Genomic DNA, 21,570 nt, shown 5'->3' with positions numbered 1-21,570 from the left:
CACACAAAACAATTTTCTGTTAGTAAACAACTCTGAGGCATTCATACATGCATGCAGTTTACTTGTAGGGCCAGAGATCAAGGTTCTCTCAATCTAGCAGTCCTAAACCAATAAGTGGTGATAGGTATAGATGAATTAACAGGCTTTTGTGGGTCTTCATATCAGTGACCTTACAATTATGTGCTGTGTCCCGAGTCAGGGGCCATCTGCTTCGAAGGATGTGGTCTTCAGGGGACTGATGACCTGACTTTCTAGCAGGCTAGCTGGGACGGTCCACTGAGGATTCCCCTTTGTGTCATCAAGGGCTCCTGCCCAGAGCGTAGTTGCAGGACTTCAAACAGCTGTTTAATGTTTCTCTACAACAAAGTACGCTGACATTCAATGGATGAAACCAAAATTTCAAAGCTACCTTATTTAGGTATGGTAGGTAGGTAGGTAACTTTGGCCCATGTAAAATATGATACGGGTTCCAAATTCATCAACTGATCTTGTGTTCATTCACCTTTTAATTTTGCATTGATCTTAATTAAAATCTGTAAAATTATAAACAACTTAAAGTTTTTATATGAAGTCATTCTCTTCCAAGATTTGCAACCACTGTGGCATTCCAAAATGACAGCTGTGAAAAATAGATATACAGAGGGCAGCAAATGATACACTGATTGTGTCCTCCAGATTCTGCAAAGAGAAGGCTGCATATCTGTGCCACAGGTGGAGGACACTGGACTGGGGCAGCCTGGTCGAGCACCTATGACAAAGGCAGTCTTGAAATGCGACCTTCAAAGGGAGCAGCTCCAGGTGTGTTTTTATGCCACTGAAAAGCAAGTTTAACTTTTCTGGACAATATCTTTGAAAAAGTTACCGGGTTCAATCGAGTGAACCCTCTAAACATTCTCTCATACTTTTTTTTTTTTGAAAAGCCTGTTTATTCATTTTGCACATGGGAGGGGTCAAGGAGAGTTACAAAACAGACTCGTGTCTCAGCTGACTACCATGGCCCATAGCTACATCTGTATTTCTCCAACCTCATATGCTTTGCTTGTGATATCCGGGTCTTGGGTACCATGTAAAAGAAAGCCTTTGATTCTAAGATGTTTCCCCCTCTGGGTGGTAGACTGCTCTACAAAGTCATAACGCAGCACAATGGGCTCCTTGTTGTCAGATGATTAGGCAGGCTTGTGTGTGTGTGTGTGTGTGTGTGTGTGTGTGTGTGTGTGTGTGTGTGTGTGTGTGTGTGTGTGTGCGTGCATGTATGTTGTCTGGTTTGTCTGACAGCAGTTTCAAATAACAATACATGTCAAAGCCCATGAATAAGCTGGATGACTGGCAGAGGCTTTTGTCTTCCAGACCTTTTCAATATTGTGTGAGAATGTCAGTGTGTTGATTGGGGATTTGCTGGAAGGGGCTTACATTTGGAAGCAAGTGGGCTTAATAAGTTAAAAACGCTTTTCACATTTTTGTCAGTCATCTAAAATGGCTTTACGTTCAGTGTGGCTCAATATCTATCCCTTTGGACAGCTGATGCCATATCCACATTATCACTCTATGTCTGTGTGTGTGTGTGTGTGTGTGTGTGTGTGTGTGTGTGTGTGTGTGTGTGTGTGTGTGTGTGCTCTCATACCATGAGTGATAAGAATTAGATTATTGTTAACGACATGGCATGCATTTGGCCAGTTATGAATCATCAAATACAGACAGGCATGCACACATACATTACAAATGACTTTGTCTCTACCAATGGATTGCTCAACTCTATGTTCATACTGGTGATGGGCTGATTCACAAATTGGTCATCATTTTAACAATACTTCAAAGTGTAGGAGTTCATCCTTAAAATTAAATCCAAATTTCTAACTGGCTTTGTCTCTCTGTGTACAGTTCTGAGCAAGCTGGCATACTTGCTAAAACAAACTGATGACTTCAGTGTTGGCTGGTAGCTATTGGTCTAATCAGCCATAGCTGGAGCAAACTTCCCGATTCATTCATTCATTCATACCGTTCATTCAGTTGGTTCAGTGGTAGAGTCCCTGGTGTGTGGATAAGTGCCTCAGTGGATGAATTCAGCTCTTGCTTTCAGAGTGAACAAACCACTCAGTTGCTGTATCCGATAAAATTAAAGAAACACTACAGATATGAGTTATTTGTTCATTCAGTAATGAAGATGTTGCTGCTTTTTGGTGATAAGGCACAATGAACGTGAATGTGAGTGATTCGTTCCTTAAGTGGATTGGTCAGTGAATCCATTGTGCATATCTGTCAGTGAGTGTTTCAGATGTTTTCAGTTTTTGCATGAGATGGCCGAAGGGATAAGATAGAGAGGGTCTCATTCACGGCTAAATCTGGCACACCTCACATGGCCAAAATGTTGAAGGTTAACAGTTGTAAGTCTGCTGAAAGTGTCATTACTTGGCAAAGCCAAATGATACAAGCAAAGACAAGAGCACTTAGTAGAGTGCCGGCCTCTGCCAGGGTGCTGGTGTCATAGGACATGCCCCTCGCCACCAATCAGTGAGGAAAGCTAATTAGTGCCACCTTGACCCATGACCAGCATCCCCACTGGGTCTTTTGACATCATGTCTCTTTGTGCTAAACCCTGGCCTTTTTCATCAATGTTGTTGTCACAAGACATGCTCCTTTTGGCCAATCAGCAGACAAAGTTGGACAATGCTGCATTCACCAGTGACCATCCTTCAGGCCAGTTTCGTGCAAATTCATCCCGTACTTCTTCCATACTCTGCTAATGGACAGACAGGCAGACAGACAGATGGACTGGGGTGATCACATAAACCCCTGGCAGGAGTTTCACCTTTTTGGCACTCTAAGGCACTCTAGGTTCAGTACTGGCCACTGGACTTGTGCTCATGAAGTTATTTTCAGCGGAACTGTGTATTGTTTTAGACTGTAGAGTTGTTGTCTTATTTTGTACTAAATCAATTCTCTACTGTCTGAGAGCCCAAGAGAACTGTGTAAGTTAAAAGAATTGGTCTTCCCGCCACACACACTTGTTATGACTGCTTCCCCATCTCTCTTTCTTTTCTTCATCTGTCTTGTTCATGTCATCTCAACCAAAAAAAATTGCCATGAAAAAAGACGCATAACAAATACCTAGAAACAAGAATGTGCTCAGCAGCTAATAACTGTCTAAACACTAATTCACATATTATTGTTTTTGGTGCGGAGGCGCAGCAACTCCTCTGGCATTATTACAGCTCAAGCAGCAGCAAATTAGGCCAGCGAAGGGCAGGAATGCATTGTATGGAAGAGAACCCCTTTCAAAGACAAAAGGGACACAGAGAAGGAAAACCGAAAAAGAGGTGAACGTGACTAATTAAATTAGACGTAGCTTTGCTTGAGGGCGGCTTCAGGCAAGCAGGGTGGGGAGACAGGATGTGAGGGAGTGGGGTTGCCGTGGAAAGAGGAATTTAACTGAACATCGGGTCATTGAAATCAAAGCCCTGGGGCGCCATCAAACCAAACATGTCCCACCCAATGAGGTGCGAGAGCAGAGACAAGCTGTGACCTTTGAACTTCAACCTATACTCACTCTAGAAGAGGTCAGGGAGCCACATCTACCTCTCTTCCTGGCTGCAAGGTCAGTGTTTGGTGTTTTTAGCCCTTAAGGGAGGGTTTTTAAGCTGACATGGATGTATTGGCAGTCCAGGAGATCATGGCTGATATCATAGTTGGTAGCAAGCCCTGTGGATGGCTTTTAAGCTTTGAAAGAGGCTTATGTTGCATTCAAGGTAGAACATTCATTTCTTGACTGTATAATGAGCCATAAACTAGCTCGAGTGGATGTTTCTGGTAAATGCAGCTTTAACATATTTATCTTCAATCACTGGATAATTACATTTTTCTATCAGCGAATCTCTCTACTTTTATTATGGTATCAAATGCACAATGGCAGAAAAATCAGAGGTAGACTTCTTAACTAAATCCACTGAGTGTACCATACACATACAATATAAACCACAAGCCTCTAGGACACTAGGGCTTGACACAAAAAGACTTTATCTGCAACTGGAGCTACATGTTACAAAGCTAAGGACTCATTTCTGAGTATATATGGACCCCTCCCTCCAGGTTTGTGTGAGTTTCCTCCTACAGTCCAAAGACGCACATGTCAGGTGAACTGTGGACTTAAGGTGAAGTGAGTCCTGTAATAGATAGGCGACCTGTCCAGAAAGTTGCCTAGTTCATGCTGGGAAAGGCTCCAGCCCCCGCCACCCTGAGTAGGAATTTAAAAAAATACATAGAAAATGGATGGATTGATAATTTCAGACATCTTCCCCAGCCCCACCCCCGAATCTAACTTCCATTTTTCTTCAATTTGATGTCTCCCTTTGTACTTAGCGCCGCTGTCTCCATCACACATATCAGGAATCAAGCGTGTATGTCCAAAACAATAAGATTCTGTTCCTCCTTTGCTAAAACAAGCGCAATTAGGAGTGCTGGATTTTACTCTCTGGCAGCACTGTTTCTGCTACAGCCCCAGGGCTCTCTTGATATACTGTGGATAGGATTATTATAGTATTGATGTGCAACTGCTCTGTTCCTGCAGGCACACACACACACACACACACACAAGCACACACACACACAAAATATATTTTTCCAGACAGAGACGGCAGTTATCACCAAGGTATGATGCTGCCTTATTTTGGCACAATCAGTTATTTAGTTGGGTGGGCTCAATGGAGTAGAAGTAGGCCACAAGAGTCTGAAGAGGCTGGATTTGTGTGTATGTGTATGCGTGCGTGTGTGTGTGTGTGTGTGTGTGTGTGTTTGCGGGAGTGTGTGTACATATACATCAGCTCAGGTTCAAGGCCCAAGGCCACGTTTTGCCATCCTACTTAATAAACCTTCACCAAGCTCCGTTCCCTATCTGACCTGAAACAAGACAAGAAAATAAGAGAGGCGGAAGGATGAAGTTAGAAAGCTGAGATAATGGCATAGGAAGGAGAAGGAAAATGAAGAGGACATTGTGCGCTGGAGGTATCACTGTAAAGAGAAAGTGCAACATGAAAGAGTATAAACGCTCTGTCTGGATGCAGCATGATACATGTGGACAGATATATGCACATACAGTTATACACAGGCACATATACACAAAAGCAGAATTTTTCAAATATAGTGTCGATAAATATATTGAAACACAACTAGACTGACCACCTTGTCATTTGTAGTCATCGTTTCCATGTGGCCATATGTGTGAAAGTCAAAGCGCGAAACATTTCTGTGCACAGCAATCTTCATCAATGATCAGAATAATGAGTAGTCGGGGGTGAAATGTCAGAGCAAGACAAAAGATAAGGAAAGGAGGGAAAAAAAGATCATAGCCAGACTCATATTTAGATTCCCGGGTTCTCTCTCTCTCTCTCTCTCTCTCTCTCTCTCTCTCTCTCTCTCTCTTTCACTCTCTCGTGTCAGTCTCTTTAAGGCCCTCTCCCCACACGTCCGCCTCATCCCTCATCTCTTTTATCTGCCTGTTTCACCCGCTCATCTTCACCTCTACCTCATTTACAATCGCTCCTCTCCTCTGGGGAGCGTTAACCTCCGTCATCCCATCGTCAGGCCTTAAGGCCATGATATGAGAGAGAGAGAGAGAGAGAGAGAGAGAGAGAGAGAAACTGAATGTTGGCAGGTCTGAACTGTGCACAAGACAGTGCTAGACACACCTACCCGCTAAGCAAGCCCAAAGAGCCTAGGCTTTAGTGTACATGTGTGCACACACACACACACACAAGCTGCAGAAAACCTTGAAATACAAGTCAACAATATGCTTTGTGTTTGAGTCATCTTTCAGTGTTGTGTCACGGAACTCAGATTTAACAATCTGTCAATGAATCTTTGTAAAGGACATTGAAGTAAGATTATTTTTTGGGAATATTTTCTTTTTTCCTCTCACCTCCTGGTTTAACCCTATCCCTCGCTCCCTAAACCCCACAGTTCCTCTCTTCATCTTCCATTTTATGGCTCACTTGACCTCAATACCTCAATACCCCCCCTACCTCCACCCCTCCCTTTCTACTAATTTCCCTGTCTGACTTCATCTTCTTTTCTCGTCATCTGATAAAGAGACAGAAAGTGAGAGCGAGAGCGAGAGAGAGATGCATGCAGTGATATTAATCTTTTCCTAATAGGTCACCTTCTCCTTTCATTTACTGTCCCTCCTTGTTCCATCCTGTCCGCTTCAGGGCTCCATCCTTCCTCCATCCAACCTTTCATCATTTCCCTTCCTTATCTTTTCTGCCCATTTTGTCCTGGAATATTTTTCATCATCCCTAACAACTTATTGTGTGTTGTCCTCCATGCCTCCCACGTTTCATCCTTCTGCCTGTATCTCATCTTTAACTGTTTCTTTTTCCTTACCCATTATCTCCCCTGGCAAGCACTACTTCTTCCCTCACCCCCCTCTGATCCTTCTATCCTCTTAATCCCTCCGTCCATTCCTTCCTTTTTCTGTCCTCTCTGTAATTAGACCTCTCCTTTTCTTTACTGTCCCCTCCCCTCCTTAGTTCCACTTTCTTGTCACCTCTGCTGCCTGCCTCCAGACCTCTCGTCCTCCCCTGTGATCATCCCCTTTTCTTCCCAAATATCAATCCTCATTTCCAGCCTCCTTACATCTCCTTTCCTGTCATCAGGCGGCTCTGATCATTCCTTCCAGCTTTCGCTCTGCCCTCCTCCCTCCCCTCCCTTGCTGGTTCCTGACCTCCATCCTCCCTGTGATCATCCCTCCAGAGTTGAGGCCATCTGTTCCTGCAGGAGAACCAAGTGCACCACCGAATCCTTGCCCCCCCACACAACACCATCCAGGATGTGTGTGTTTATGCATGTTTGTGTGTGTGTGTGAATTTATCTATGTCTGCGCATGTTGTGTCTGTGCGAGGTTGTTTAAATGGGACCATATATTCCTCTGAGAGTGCCTGTAAAGAAAGAAAAAATTGTCAGTCCTGCATATTCATGACACTGAGGGCGGAATGCTGTTTCTACCTTTTATGGAATTATCTTTCAGGTGTGTTCCATCAGTGATGGATTATTGCATAAACCAAATCACTTTGATGTCTAATGCATGATGGATGCATATGGATTATATGGAGATAATTATAGCTAATAAACCTGATACCTGTGTGTGTGTGTGTGTGTGTGTGTGTGTGTGTGTGTATAAATGTGGCCCCTCTCTCCCTCTTTCTCTCCCTCTCTGTCTCTCCCTCTCTCTCCGTTTATGTGTGTTAGTGTGTGTGTGTGTGTGTGTGTGTGTGTGTGTGTGCACGCAGGCACGTAGATGCGTATGCATGTATGCCAAATTTTGTGTGTGCGTGTGTGTGTGTGTGTGTGCGCATGTGTCTACATGTGTATGCGGTAACAGTGAGAGTTCAGGCCCTGGGTGCTCTCCCTGCTCGATTAGGAAGTAAACAATGTTTATTCAGGAGCAGCTGTCTGAGGGAGATGGCTGCATGCACTTGCACACACATACAGACACATACACACATGCACATGCACATGCACATGCACATTCTGGAAGATGAAGGTTTGGAAAAGAGAGAGACTGATTAGTGTTTCTATACAGCCAAGGAGGAGAGCACCCAGTGGAGTATACGCACTCATTCACACACACACACACACACACACACACACACGCACACACACACACACACACACACAAAGAAATGAATGTAGTACATTCACATGCATTTACTTCAACAGAAGACAGAATAGCACTCCAAAAGCCTTTTTTGAATAAGTTTGAATTGTGCAGTATTGAGAACCATGAGTGTCATTGAAGAGCCGTGCACGGCAGCTCTTACTCTTCAGGCCTTAACTGAAACAGAGCGGGGAACTCACAGTGAACACTACCCCACCAGGACAGACAACACAGGGAGACCTTGCTGTGCTATTCCTCCTCATAGAAATACACACACACACACACACACACACACACACACACACACACACACATACACACATACACTCACACACATACACGCACACTAGTCCAGATTTCCTCTGTGTCAGCATTCCAGGCATTTTGAATGGAGACCAACAGCTTCAGGTTTTGTGACGATATAGCTATGATATGTTGTTGTACTTTAATATTTGCAAAGAGGAAATACTGGGAGGCTGGGGAATTGAGATTGTGGCGAGGGGGGGGGGGGGGGGGGGGGGGGGGGGGGGGGGCAAAAGGAAGGGTTGCCGAATTCTGTTCCGTGACCTGGCCTGCAAAACTTCAGAAATCTGCCTTCAAAACTAAAACTACTCTGATTTGCCGTCCAATCCACCCACCTCTCTTTCGTTTCATTCCTGATCCTTCCCTCTTTTCTCCGCAGCAGCTGTGTGCATTCCTCCTCAGGGTGATTCCTCCACTAGCAAGCAGGCCTGCTTTACAAGAATGACCCAATTTATCAGACACACACACAGACACACACACACACACACACAAACACTGTTGATGGATCTAATTAAAATCTGTGTACAAATCTTTTTTAAAAAAAGGGCCAGTGGTAATCATGTTTACGGTATGAGCTTTCAGACGTTCTTAAACTGTATAAAACCTGGATAATCCAGTGAATATAAAGTGTTTTTTTTTTTTTTTTCTTGATTTTTACCCTTGGGCTACTCAATTTAAAAGAAAGAAAGAAAAAAAATGGGTGGCAAAAGCAGGTTTACATTAGCTCGTGTCCTGGCCTGCATAATTTCAGCTCCAGGTTAACTTGTGTCACAGTGTTTCATGACTGAAATGCAGTTTTCTCCAGTGCTTCGCCCCAGTGGTTTCTCATTACAGTTACGATATGAACAAGTCCATACCAAAAGATGGTGATTTATTGGTAATTTATCATATTATATAGGTTAAATTACACAGGTTATGACTGCCTTCCAAAAAATGTAGAGTATGTCCTCTATCATTGCACCTACACAGGTTGCAAATTAATGGGTGACATGTTTTCATTCTGCCAGCCAGAGCCAAAACCAATAACCGGGGCACTGTTGCAGGGTTTAGAACACGGGACTAAAATCCCATTTACACTGAGCTGAAGTCGTGGGCTACATGTGTAGATTCATGACTGAATGTGTGCTCACAAAGCCTTGGTCAGATTTATAAAGCTGTGCATATGCATCAATCTATTTTATTAATGTCAGTCATTGAGGAACTGGGTGTATGTGCATAAGCCTGTTCTCCACTCCCACAATTAGCCATAAATGTATGAAGCCACAAGCAGCCATTTTTACATGAATTCCCCACCTGCTCCACCAGTCTGTACATACGTCAATGAAACAAGCAGGGAGTAAAAAGTTTTAACCGATTTTGTTGCACCTGGAGGTTCTCCAACAGCCGCATGGACCTGTGAAGTGATATCTCAGAAATGTATCAGCGATTAGTTTGTAGTGCTCATTTGCTCTTAAACAGCTTAACAAAATGATTCTTATTGTAAATTAAAAGAATGAAAGTTAATCACACAAAATGAATTGGCCTTTGATTGACATTTAAATAAATGTGTTTAAAAAAAAAAAAAAAAAAAAAGCCTAAACAAGCAATGTTTCATAAAAAAAAAAAAAAAAAAAAAAAAAATGTCTCACCTTATAGTTCATCTCTGCCTCATCACATCACCCTCAGATTGCTCCAGAAAAAAACATGTGTAAAACTACCAGTTTATGCACGGGAAATCGTGTACGCATTGTTTATATGTCTGGCCCCTGGATGGCACTGGAGACATGAGGCTCATGTTTTCACGGCGCTCTGATCTGTGATTACCTAACAGTCAATCACTGAACCTGTTTAAGAAGGAAGGATTGTGAATGCTGAATAGCCCATGGGTGTAAACGTGATGCAGTCTACGAGGCATTGAAAATAACGCCATTATGTGGCATTCATTGGGGTGTCTGGGAATGAACTAACAAAAGGCTTTTGTGTTGTGTGCAAAGCCAACAATATTGCTTTCATTCAACAGAACCTCCTCATTCTCCATGTGGCTGTCCCTGTGAGTCTCCTGTGTGAAAAAATCAGGACGGCCGCAACCTTTTCCACTTCTGGACCTAAATGTATTTTAAAGAAATATATTTGCTCTGAACAGAGCCGAGTTCCCCCACTCAGCCCTCACTACTGGCACATTTTGTTGGACCAAAGAATAACTCCAATTAATTTTGTCTTTCATACTGTTACCAACTCCCTGCCTGGACATTGTGTGTGTGTGTGTGTGTGTGTGTGTGTGTGTGTGTGAGAGAGAGAGAGTGTGTGTGAGTGTGTGTGCTTATATGCATTGAGGCTAGAGATATTGTATTTCATAATGGAACTGAGCTAATTTCACAAAGCAACATGGACAGAGCTATTTCCAGTGGCATTTTGAATCCAGTTACTGAAGTTACCAAGAAAAAAAAAGAAAAAACACACACCCTCTTGGTAAAAGTAGTTATCTGAAAATGAAAAGGAAAATGAAAAAGAAAATTAAAATTAGAAGTTTGGCCCCAAAATGAACATAAACACATCCAGCAGTAGGGACAAACTGACATCTGCTCTACCCAAATAACTGAGTACATAAAGCTTAACAGATTGAATTAAAATGCCTTTTTAAATGGTAGAAGTGATCTAAGATGAAATTACTTAAATTTACATCTTGAACAATAAGCCTCAGGTCGTGTGTCTATTTATGTTTGTTGACAAAAATAGCATATTTTTGGGAAAAAAAAAAAAAAAAATCTTGAGCATGCATTTCTTTTCCACTGAATTACATAGAGATTTATTGAAAGGACAAAATATCATCTTTGCTTGTAAGAAAGAAAAAATATTGACCTATTTGATCATAATTTTCAGAAAAGTGCGGGTACTGACACATTTTAGCACTTTGTGTCACTCTTAGAAAAAAATCAGTTCAAAAACATACATCGGGAAACAGTAAAATCAAAATGAAACGTACAAAAGGTCAAGAAGGCAATTTGTCTCACGGTCGGAAACAATTCATGTTATAAAATGACAGTAAAACGCTGACACGCAGTCATCAACTTTTTGATTTGATTTGACATATGGAAGCTGAGGTGCAAAATCATTATTGATACATTTACTGTGACATTCCCATGACCCACTGAGGACAAGAAAACTCTCAGCTCCTTTCAAGAGACAATCTAGACTCTATTGTGGGAATCTGATGAACTCTGATGAACAGGAAGCTGCTCCTGTTTCTAAAAGTACACAAGAATCTCTACCTTTCCCTACAGGGAAGTAATTTACCATTTCCTCTTGACATATTTGAATGCTAAAATTCATTGTGTTTTTTGTGGAGTACACCACACAGTTTGGTTTGCCAGGTTCAGCGGCAGCATGGTTATCTCTGCTCGCTGACATGTGGCTCAGAGCGTATTTTTCATATTCAGCTTTGGCCCTATCATGAGGTTTAGCTGTATGATTTAATGTCAGTCAGCTTTCATGATTTGGATATCTGATTCCACTCCTAAACAGCTGCCAGATGTTGCAGGCATTTGAAGTTGCGGTTTACTATTTGGCTTTTGTTGGAGTGATTATCATCTTCCCTCTCCTTTAGCCTTTGAGGAATTATTGCTATGCTGATCATTTACTTGACTTGTCAGAATTGTTGTTCCATTTTTTTGGTTGCGTGTTTGATATTGTTGGCAACAGAAATGCATGTCCTCTAGCATTGCTTGGTCTGGTTTCTTTCACTCTTCTCTTTTTGTTCTTTTCTCTTGTTCTCTCTGTTTTGCATCGTCTATTTCAGTCTTCCACCCCCCCACCCCACCCACCACCCCCCACTCCCACTCCCCCCTCTGCAAATATGAGCTCAGAGCAACTGAACTGTCTTAATTAAAAAGGATGTTTGCACAAAGGCTAAAAGTCCTGATAACATGTTTTCCACCCATCTAAAATTAATGCCGCTCAGTGTGATGGCAGCGCTCCGGCTGCAATTAAAAACGGTTTTTGTTATGAAAGTCATAAAGACAAAAGGATAAATAAAATAGCAACCAGTCCACCCAACAGGCGCTGCCTGCTGTAGCATTTCCAAAGCATATGAAAGCAATCTCTGCACTATTAGACACCATTAGCCTTTATTACATATATATATATATATATATATATATATATATGTGCGTGTGTGTGTGTGTGTGTGTATAATTTTGTTGTTGTTGTTGTTGTTGTTGTTTTTCTTCTCCCCTGTAGTTTTATTTCTACTTAAAATACAACCTTTTCTCTGTCTGCTCTACACTTTATGCTGCTCTGTACTAAATGTTCTCTGACACCTGGAGAGTTGAATCAATAATTGTTGCTCTTCAGCACTTGACAACCCTTGTCATGGGGATGTGTGCAGCCCAGCAGCACTTCTCAGACATGCTCTGTAATAGAGCAAGACTTATCAGAGCATTTTTCTAAGCTAGGTGTGGGCAGCGATTCCCTCGCAATATTGACTACAGAGTAACAGCAGCCAGCTTCACTCCATCAAGGACGTAATCTTGACTTATAGTGAGCATTCCAAAGTTCTTGCAAGAATATGAGTCCATTGCGTAGAGGAAAAAAAGAAGAACACTTATCCAGTATGCTAGTTTTAAACCTGCATAAAGTTTGAGAACCCATTAACAGCCCTAAGACAAATGTATGCTGTGTGGAGACTTTTTGAAATGTAGAGACATAAATATACCAGGGGTGGCGAACCTGTGGCTCAGAAACCTGCGGCTTGTACCCAAACATGCTGTTTTATCATTTTTTTTTTTTTTTTACATTTAAAATATTTCTTATAAATCAGAATTTGAATATTTGAATATATTTTGCCATTTTTTTTTTTTTTTTCATTAAAAAAAAAAAAAAAGTCTCGTGTCGTGAATGTTGCCACTCTAGCCCAGATATATCTTGGCAACACACAGATGCAGAATCACAATGGCAGAATCAAAGAGCTAAGGGCAAATATGAATAAGACATTCTTCCCTGAATGGGAGGAATTGTATTTTTTGCACAATGAAATGGGAAACCCTTTTGCTTGATATGCCAGACTTCATTGTTACATTTTAAAGCATCGTTTCACCTCAGTCCATGCTAACATGACTCAGAAGTTTCTCAAAGGCACTGAACTTCACAAGCACAAGCTAAACATGTTAAAACAACCCTGTCTCACAAATTGAATTCATGCATAAAAAAACATGGACAGTTCATGCCCACAGACACAAATCTGTGGATGAAATTTCTTGACTTTTGCATGAATGTAATTCATGTCCATGAACACATATTTTCCTTTACCAGAAGTAGTTCAAACCACTTCCAGAAGGGGCTAAATTTTGGTAACTTTAGTCAACAAAATTGTATATCCAAGTGGGGAATGGTTAAGTTTGCTGGTTGACACATCAGTCAGAGAGGCAGATTTTTGAAAATTTACAAAGCACTCAGAGATGCTCATCTTGGCATCATATCAAGTGGAGCATTGCTTGTGCGAAAAAGTGATACAGTGAATGAGAATTTGTGAAGACGTGCGTCAGAGATGGTGTTGCTAACACAGTTACAGGTGGATCACCTTCCTCATCAAGCATTTCACAGCTGAATCAGATTGTTTGATAGCCCATATAGGGGCACATGAAGCAACGTCTCATTTGGAGATGATGATGAAGTATCAGAGGATGATAGACTTTTGAGAGAAGGAGCAGACAGATATCCAGGCTTAGCTTCAACCAATGTCGATGGTTGGATCAGCTGACATCTATAATTCATTTTTTTTTTCCTGCACTAAAGCATATAAAGTCAAAACATCGCTCTGTTCTTACAGACACACATGTGAAAGAGTAGCTGTGAGAGGCCACAACTGAGTACAAACCAGACTTGAAAAGGATTGTGGGAAACAAAGACTGCCAGGTGCCCCACTGAGTAAACAGAGGTAAGACAAGATCTGTGAAATCTGTTGGAATATGTGATTAGGCCTATAAGTCACTGTCGCTGTTGTAGTGTGGGCATGCATGTCTTGTGCGGCTCTTTGAAATGGTGTAGGATTTTGTGTGTGTGTGTGTTGGGGTGGGTGGGTGGGGGGGGGGGGGGGGGGGGGGGGGGTCTTTATGCTAGACTCGTTGGCCATCCCTGTAATATACCAAGTTGCACTGACAAAAGGAAGTGCCCCCCGCCCTGCCATCCCCCATTCCTGGTGGAATTTATGACATGAGTGAACTGCAACTACTGACGCACGTGATGACACTATGATGAAAAGGTCACGGACTAAATCAAAACGAGAATATCTATATCTAGATATAGATATAGATATATAGATAGATATAGATAGATATATATAGATAAATATAGATAGATATTTAGTTATAAGCTATTAGCCTACTCGCACAGAGCTTAGCAAAGTTTGTCCCAGGCTGGCCTCCATAGTGCCATGATTTTTGGAGGGGGCGAAAGGAAACGGAGTGACTTTGCAAAGAGTTTACAAAGCTGATGCTGCTCTCGTCACCATCTAATAGTTTGATAAAACATTGCAAGATTTTGTGAAAGGGATGGTCATGAGCCACAGAAGAGCAGATTAATTCTTCATTACGATAGGCCAAAATGGGGTGTGGCATGTCACGAAAAGATGCTTAATTCCCATTAACGTAATATGGCAGAACTTCATGGAAAGCTTGATCATCGGGAAAGGAAGAGCTGATAAACCTTTGACACCTATTGGCCAAGAGGGACTGAGGTGACGGGCATGGCCTGTCACAAAAAAAGGTGCATAACTTCAGCAACATAAATGGTACATAAATCAACCACACATATAACAGTTAAATGTTTGTATTTATTAAACAAAAATTTACATTCAGTTGAAAGCATGGGCAATCAGAACCGAGAACTTCATACATCATATGACATGCTGTCCCTGCAGAGACATGCTTTCCATGGCCCTTCATGGAATGTCTCCTCATGGAAAGCTTAGAGAATTGAAATTCCCATTTGGTTAGATAGCTGGACTGTCAGTCCACAACTAATCTACCTCATCCTCTTCAAAACGTCTTCACAACCTTTGCTTATTGTTTGTCTTCTGGGTTTGATTTCCCAATCTGCCAGTGTGTGATTGCATTGCTGTTTGACGGCTGTCTTTATGTCAGAGCTTTCCACACCAGAAGACATGTTTTCAAATCAACAAGGTCATTATCATCTAATAGTAAAGCCACACTGACAAAAATAAACTCGGGTGGGATGTAAATGGTGATGGATTATCTATCTCAAGCAAGTTTCAAGTCTCATTTTTGTGGTGAAGTTAAATGAATCGAAACAAATGTCTGTAATTTTTGCATATTCTTCAAACCCAGGGTTCCACTGTATTTTCGGTACTGCGTGTTTCTGCACACTGCAGCTTCTGTACGTTTTCATACCGTCAGCGTACCTCACTGGAATACTAGTTTATCATATTCTCCATACCAAACACATTACATCAGGAGTTTGCTGGTACACCCTAATGAAGCATAATTTTACTTTACTTCACGTTACTCACTTTCTTTTCTCTTTCTTCCCCAGATGCTCAGTGAGGTCCTGTTAAACAGATTAAGAAAGATAGTAAAAGTCACCAAGCATGAGGAATCCCCTCTTCTCACATGGGTCTGCATTTCTCTCTTTCTCTCTCTCTCTCTCTCTCACACACACACACACACACACACACACACACACAGAAAGTTAAGATGTACAGCGGAACTGCTGCTCCTTGTCTCTTCCTTCCTACAGAAGATTCTCATGGGTACTGAAGTATGTAGGCGCTAGCATCATGTTTAGAAGAACAACAGATGGGAAAAAGTCTCCCAGGTGAGGAAAATATCAGAGGTGCTTGCTGGGAGAACACAGAGCAAAAAAAAAAAAAAAAAAAAAAAAAAAAAAAGAAAGAAAGAAACAGAGCAGCACACAGGCCTACACACATACAACAGGGATTCACTTTCAAGTGCTATAAAAAGCACCTTGTTAGCTGATGCTCATTGCGCAGTCTTTTAAAAATACAACTGAATCTATTGTCTCTGAAATATTACATAGCGAGTAATACTTTTATATCGAGAATCATTTTGTAAGGTGTCACATTTCTAAGTGATTGATTTTTCACTCCGGAATGAAACTCGTCTTCAAAAAAAGAGAAAAAAAAAAGAAAAAGAAAAAGAACTGTATGCATTAAGAAGAAAAAGCCTCACTCAACTGAACTGAGCAGACTGACAGGATTTTTTTTTTCCTTTTTCCACCCCACACAATTGTATGAACTGAGCTCTCAGCACAAAGACTGCTTGAATAATAGCTAGACGTGTCTTTCAAATGTATTTTCAAGCAGAGAAGAGATGGTTTGCATTTTCGCTCTTTGTTTGAAAGGAAGGGAAGCAAAATGGACTTTCAGTGATATCTGTGAGTTGGGAGTGTGTGTGGGAATTGGATTTATAATATTTCCCATCAGGAAGAGCCCCACCCCCCACCCTCGTCAAGAACTTTCATCCGTATCAACAGTATCATATATGTACATTATGGAAAAATAGCACCCTCCCCAAAAATGCTGAATGGGGTTAGTAGGGCTTTACCCATTCCAGGCATTCAACACACTGAACATTGCAGATAAAGCATATACAAACACATACAGGGGATTTCAAAAGCAGAACATTATCTGTCCAATAGCAGACTCCTCGGTAGGTACTCCCCGAGGGAGAAAAATACACAGCAGGATTCTCCGGCTTTTTCGACACTGACAATAAAGATTCTCTGAGTCGTTCCCTAAGCTTCTAGGATTCAGGAATATTAAGCTTGTGTGGAGTAAGCCGGGAGCTACACTGCCTTAGTGCTAAACCACAGAGGATTCTAAAATACTAATCCAATAATAAAATCAGCTATTACATGTGTGATCCATGTTGACATTCAGGGTTGCACATTTTGGCTTTAAATTAACTTCACGATCTATTGTACTGTGCGCCACAACATCCAGCATCGAGTGTTCTTGCGTCGTAATAACCATGACATTTCCCACCGCCTGTTGGGACTGGTACAGGAATCAATCTGCCGGTTCTAGTAAAGGAAGCGCCGTATGGATTGTGCAGGTAGTTAATGGTCGGCCTGTGTCTGCAGTCAGCGTAGAGGAAAGCGCGGCGACCGCTGTGTGGTGTTTGCACAGCTCGCACCGACCTCGCGTTATTAGCAATGAAAGGAAGCTTTTCTCAGTTGACCCTCCACGGTGGGCGCGTGATGAGAAAGCGCATGTCCTGATCCACGTGCGGATCCACCCTCTTCCCACCGGACGCTCCGAGCAGAAGAAGATGAGTTTACACCGTTACAGGGGTCCCCTGGTCCATTAATGAATGTCAGTTCATAGGCCGGAGAATACCGATTTGTCTGGTTTTTGACACAAACAAAATCAATCAGCGGACGCTTTGATGTGACTTGCATTGTGTCTCTGGTCACTTTTCCCCGAGCTTCCCTTTGATAGGCAGGGTCACGGGTTTTTCTTGTGTGAGTCACGCCGGTGATGAGGCCTGACACATTAGTCTTCAGGTTATTTATAAAGTTTTCCAGTTTTTCTCTGTGTCAAGGGAAGGAGTAGTGTCTTCTGCCTCACTGCTGTGCTGGCACGTTTGTTGTGCAAGCATGTTAAGCTCAAAATACTTTATTTATTCATTTATTTATTTATTTATTTTTTACTCCAAAGACCAAAAAAAAAAAATAAGTTATCTTTGGAATGAGATTGATGGAGTGCTTACTGTAAGATGTCTGTCATTGCCACTCTCAGTAGAATCTATTTTCACAGATTCGCACAAGGGCAAGTGGTAAATCAAAACCAGGCATCAGAAATATTTATATATTTCAAGTTGAGTGTTGATGTTTCATTAAAAAAAAACAAAAAAAAAACGGTGGAAATAAATAAATGATTAGATAAATAAATGAATAAGAACCCTCTGAAGTTACTTGATTTCCTCGTGGCAGCCGAGACAAAGAGCTTAAACACACAGCCCGAACACACACAGCCAGCGTTGAGACACAATCTCAGCAAATCAAGTGTTGACTCCCATGTTCAATGTAAACTCTGCCTCGTTTATTTTCCTCCCTTTCTTGTGTCTCTCCTAAAATGCTGATGTGCTTGTTTGTCTTTAACCTTCCTTTGCTTGCTTGTTTTGTCTTTGCCGTTTTAAGTGGATTGACTTACAGGTCATTTATGAAGTGGATGTTTTTTTGTGAGCTCCCTAAAAATATGATTAGTTTTTGCTTATTTAGCCGCTCTTTCCAAACAGGGAATTGACTTTGTTGTAAAGCAGGGCAACTACAAACAAAGCACAGCTCAGAATGCCATTAGGACTAATTGTGCTGTACAATAAAGGAGCAAAAAGTGTAATTTTGCATTTTGGGTGCACAATCCTTTTAATTAGTGAATAATCTCGTCAACCAGTGTTGTAAATGCTGCAATCTTACTTCATTCTGTCAGAGTGAAATAGCTCTATGAAAAGAACAAGGACATTATTTTCCTGGGGGAACAAAGGATGCTGCAAACCTCGACAATTTAGAAACCTGCATTTTTCAATTTAAAATTCCTCATGCTGGTTTTGAATTCCAGCGCTGAGGCAAATTTAACCAGGGACTTGGGTGGGCTGCTGCACCAAGCTTGCATCCATTATCTTTAAACAAATTAAACTTACCAAATTAAAACCCCTCCGCTGCTGAAGCCACAGTTTATCCAGTATAATTTGAGGGCCTAATAATTAATTTTCTCCAAACTAAATACGGATTCCGAGACAGCCTTTCTGAAAACACCGGCGCACACTGCCAACCGTGCAATATAAAGGTGCTGTCATCACTATAAAGAAGACACTGAGGTGTAGGGTATGGGCCTCTGAGGGAGACACGTCGGTGGCATTTTGTATGTGGCACACAAACACACACACATACACACACGCAGACATGTACTTACAAACACACTCGGTGACACCTGCAGTGACTCACAAACACACAAGCAAATGCAAAGACAGATAGTGACAGTTCAGGTGCATGCTCACACACACACACGCACACACACACACACACCCAAACACACACCTCCTCTTCTCCCGGGTTGATCAGAGACTGTTATAGTGTCACCTCGCTCCCCAGCTCTAACCCCCCAGGAGATCGCTCTCTGTCACTAACGCCACTTGGTAGACAGCCTCACACAAACCTCTGTTTGCTACTCGTGTGTGTGTGTGTGTGTGTGTGTGTGTGTGTGTGTGTGTGTGTGTGTGTGTTTGTTTGTCAGGGGAAGTGAGGGAAGTGTTTCCTCCCTTTGGAAATGTACCCGCTGTTACACTGTTGCATCACTTCTCTTCTAGTAAGAATTTATAAGAATATTTACAGTTTAAATAAAGCAAGCAGCAGAAGCTCAACTCATATTGGTATGAGCTGAACACACACACACACACACACACACACATATATATATATATATATATATACAAAAAGTAAACAGCTCAGAGATAGTTAGCATGACTGGTTACTTTTTAAGAGGCTGACAAGGCCAACTATAGTTTAAGAAAAAACAAAAACAAAAATAAAAACATAGCATGAAATAAAAAAAAAGAAAAGAAAAGAAAAAGAAAGCTCACATCTCTCCCAGAGCTGCAGTTCAAAGTGTCTAATTTTACAGCTTGTTTCATAGTTTTGGCTACACACACCAAAAAAAAAAAAAAAAAAAAAAAAAAAGCCAGTCGCAGTTAATATTACACTGTTTCCCAAGTGAAAAGGACCTAATTCTTTTTATCTCTCAGAAGGCCCAGGGAAATGTGGAATCCACACACAGAACAACAAAGAAGCAGCGCAGACTCTTCCAGTCCCTCTGTTTTGACATCTCCAGGCTGAATGCCACGGCTGAGCTAATGGCGTGGTAAGCGATAAAATGTAGGTTTATGAGGGATTAGTTGGCCGTGTTTGCTGTAGACACACACCGACGCAAACACACGCACACACACACAAACGCGTGCGCGCACACATGAGATTCCCCAAGTTTAGGGATGCATTAGTGGTGTTTACGACAGCTTTGAGTGGAGCTTACTCCTGCTCCTGCCCCCCCATCCCCCGCCCTCACCCTACCCCTACACACACACACACACACACATACACACACACGAGCTGCACAGACCAGTATGACAGGGGTTTAGTTAAAGACTAGAATTCTCAGTCACAGATGGTCAGGTCACTGAGATTGAAGGGGAGGGGGAGGCGGGGGGATGAAGAGTGAGAGAAAAGTGGTGGATTTTGTTTGCGTGTGTGTGCGTGCGTGTGTGCGTGTGTGTGTGTGTGTGTGTGTGTGCGTGTGTGTGTGTGGTGCGCATCCATGTTTGATATACTGCGAGTTCAAAGAGAGGCGAGTCAGAGGGGAACAAGTTTCGCCGAAGACAGAGTGAGATAAAACGAGGAAGAGGCAGATTGGGGAAGACAACAAGTGGGATTGGATGCGTGTGTGGGATAGTCTGAGAGAACTGCATGGGATAGACTAACACACCCCGTTTATCTGGAATAAATGCCTGCTTTATGCACAGCAGCCTAATAGCAAATCATCACTCAGACACCATTTAAAAGTCCACCATCAGTAACAGCGTTGGGGAGTAACTGGGTGCCTGTAACTCATTACATGTAAATTATGGAATAAATGTAACTGTAATTAGTTACTTATCAGTGTTGGTGATTACTAAGCAGTTACATTTGAATATATTCTTTTTGGTAAAAAGCTTATATGTAGAATATTACACTCATTCTGTTGCTTTGCATCTTTTTGCCATGCAGAAATGCCTTCTGTTGGCAGGTTTCTGGACAACAAAGCTGCTGGGACAAATTTGAGTGCAACACCATCAAAAGCGGGCAGGTTCACGAGGAGCTGTCTGTGCGTCTGGCTCCATTCATTTGGTAATATGTGCTCAAATGTTGAGCGCTGTTTTTGATTGGTTCTCTTGGTAGGATTTGCTCTGCCTCTCGTCTGCCAGTGAAACCAGTGCACATTTCTTTAAGCAAATGTGTTGTTGTTCTACCGATGAGTGATTTGTTTTGGTGGTTTTGCAACAATCAAAACATTCCAATCTTAGTTCAAGTTGTATTGAAGAACTTTTAATAAAAATCTGACAATCACAATGACTTTTTTTTTTTGTATGTTTTCAGGACTTTTCAGGTTTGTTGTCCAGCTTAAAACATTTGTCAGAAAAGTCATCAAAAAGTAATCAAATGTAATAAGTAAGAATCTGTAACCTGCATTTCAAAAGTAACCTTTCCAATATTGATCAGTGACATGTGTGACAGTCTTATTCTTGTTGCCTGATAATTTACTTGTCTTTACCTTGACATCCCCACCACAGAGCATGTAATATAAATGCTGTATATGGGGTTATTGCATAAGACTAGCAATAGCATGTTTAAAGTGTATTAATAAGTCTAATATTGTGTAATATAATACAACGAACAACGTTGCATTTTTTAACTCTTTACTTTTTTTTAATGAATTGTCGACCCAAGAAAGTTCAGCTGGCTGACATGGCATCGGCAAACAGGGATCTTTTTTAATTAATAAGGGAAAGAGCAACGCAGCGCATATGTTGACGAGGTGCCACCCTACTAGCATGATAACAATTGAAAAGGAGCGAGTCGAC

The 21,570-nt window shown here is 41.7% G+C and overlaps 1 long non-coding RNA gene across 1 annotated transcript in view; it reads left to right on the top strand.

Annotated features, from left to right (window-relative positions):
• Positions 1-20,953, top strand: part of LOC115366162 (uncharacterized) — a 202,167-nt gene extending 181,214 nt beyond the window's left edge. Inside the window, exons 2-5 of the long non-coding RNA XR_003928817.1 lie at positions 13,752-13,859; positions 15,473-15,553; positions 19,702-19,817; positions 20,717-20,953. This is a non-coding gene — a long non-coding RNA (uncharacterized LOC115366162). The remainder of the gene's footprint in view (positions 1-13,751; positions 13,860-15,472; positions 15,554-19,701; positions 19,818-20,716) is intronic.
• Positions 20,954-21,570: the final 617 nt, after the last annotated feature.

This window comes from Myripristis murdjan, chromosome 1, assembly GCF_902150065.1.
Source record: "Myripristis murdjan chromosome 1, fMyrMur1.1, whole genome shotgun sequence".
Classification (NCBI taxonomy): domain Eukaryota; kingdom Metazoa; phylum Chordata; class Actinopteri; order Holocentriformes; family Holocentridae; genus Myripristis; species Myripristis murdjan.
The sequence above is the reverse complement of the archived record's forward strand: the minus strand, read 5'-3'. Positions and strand labels throughout refer to the sequence as shown.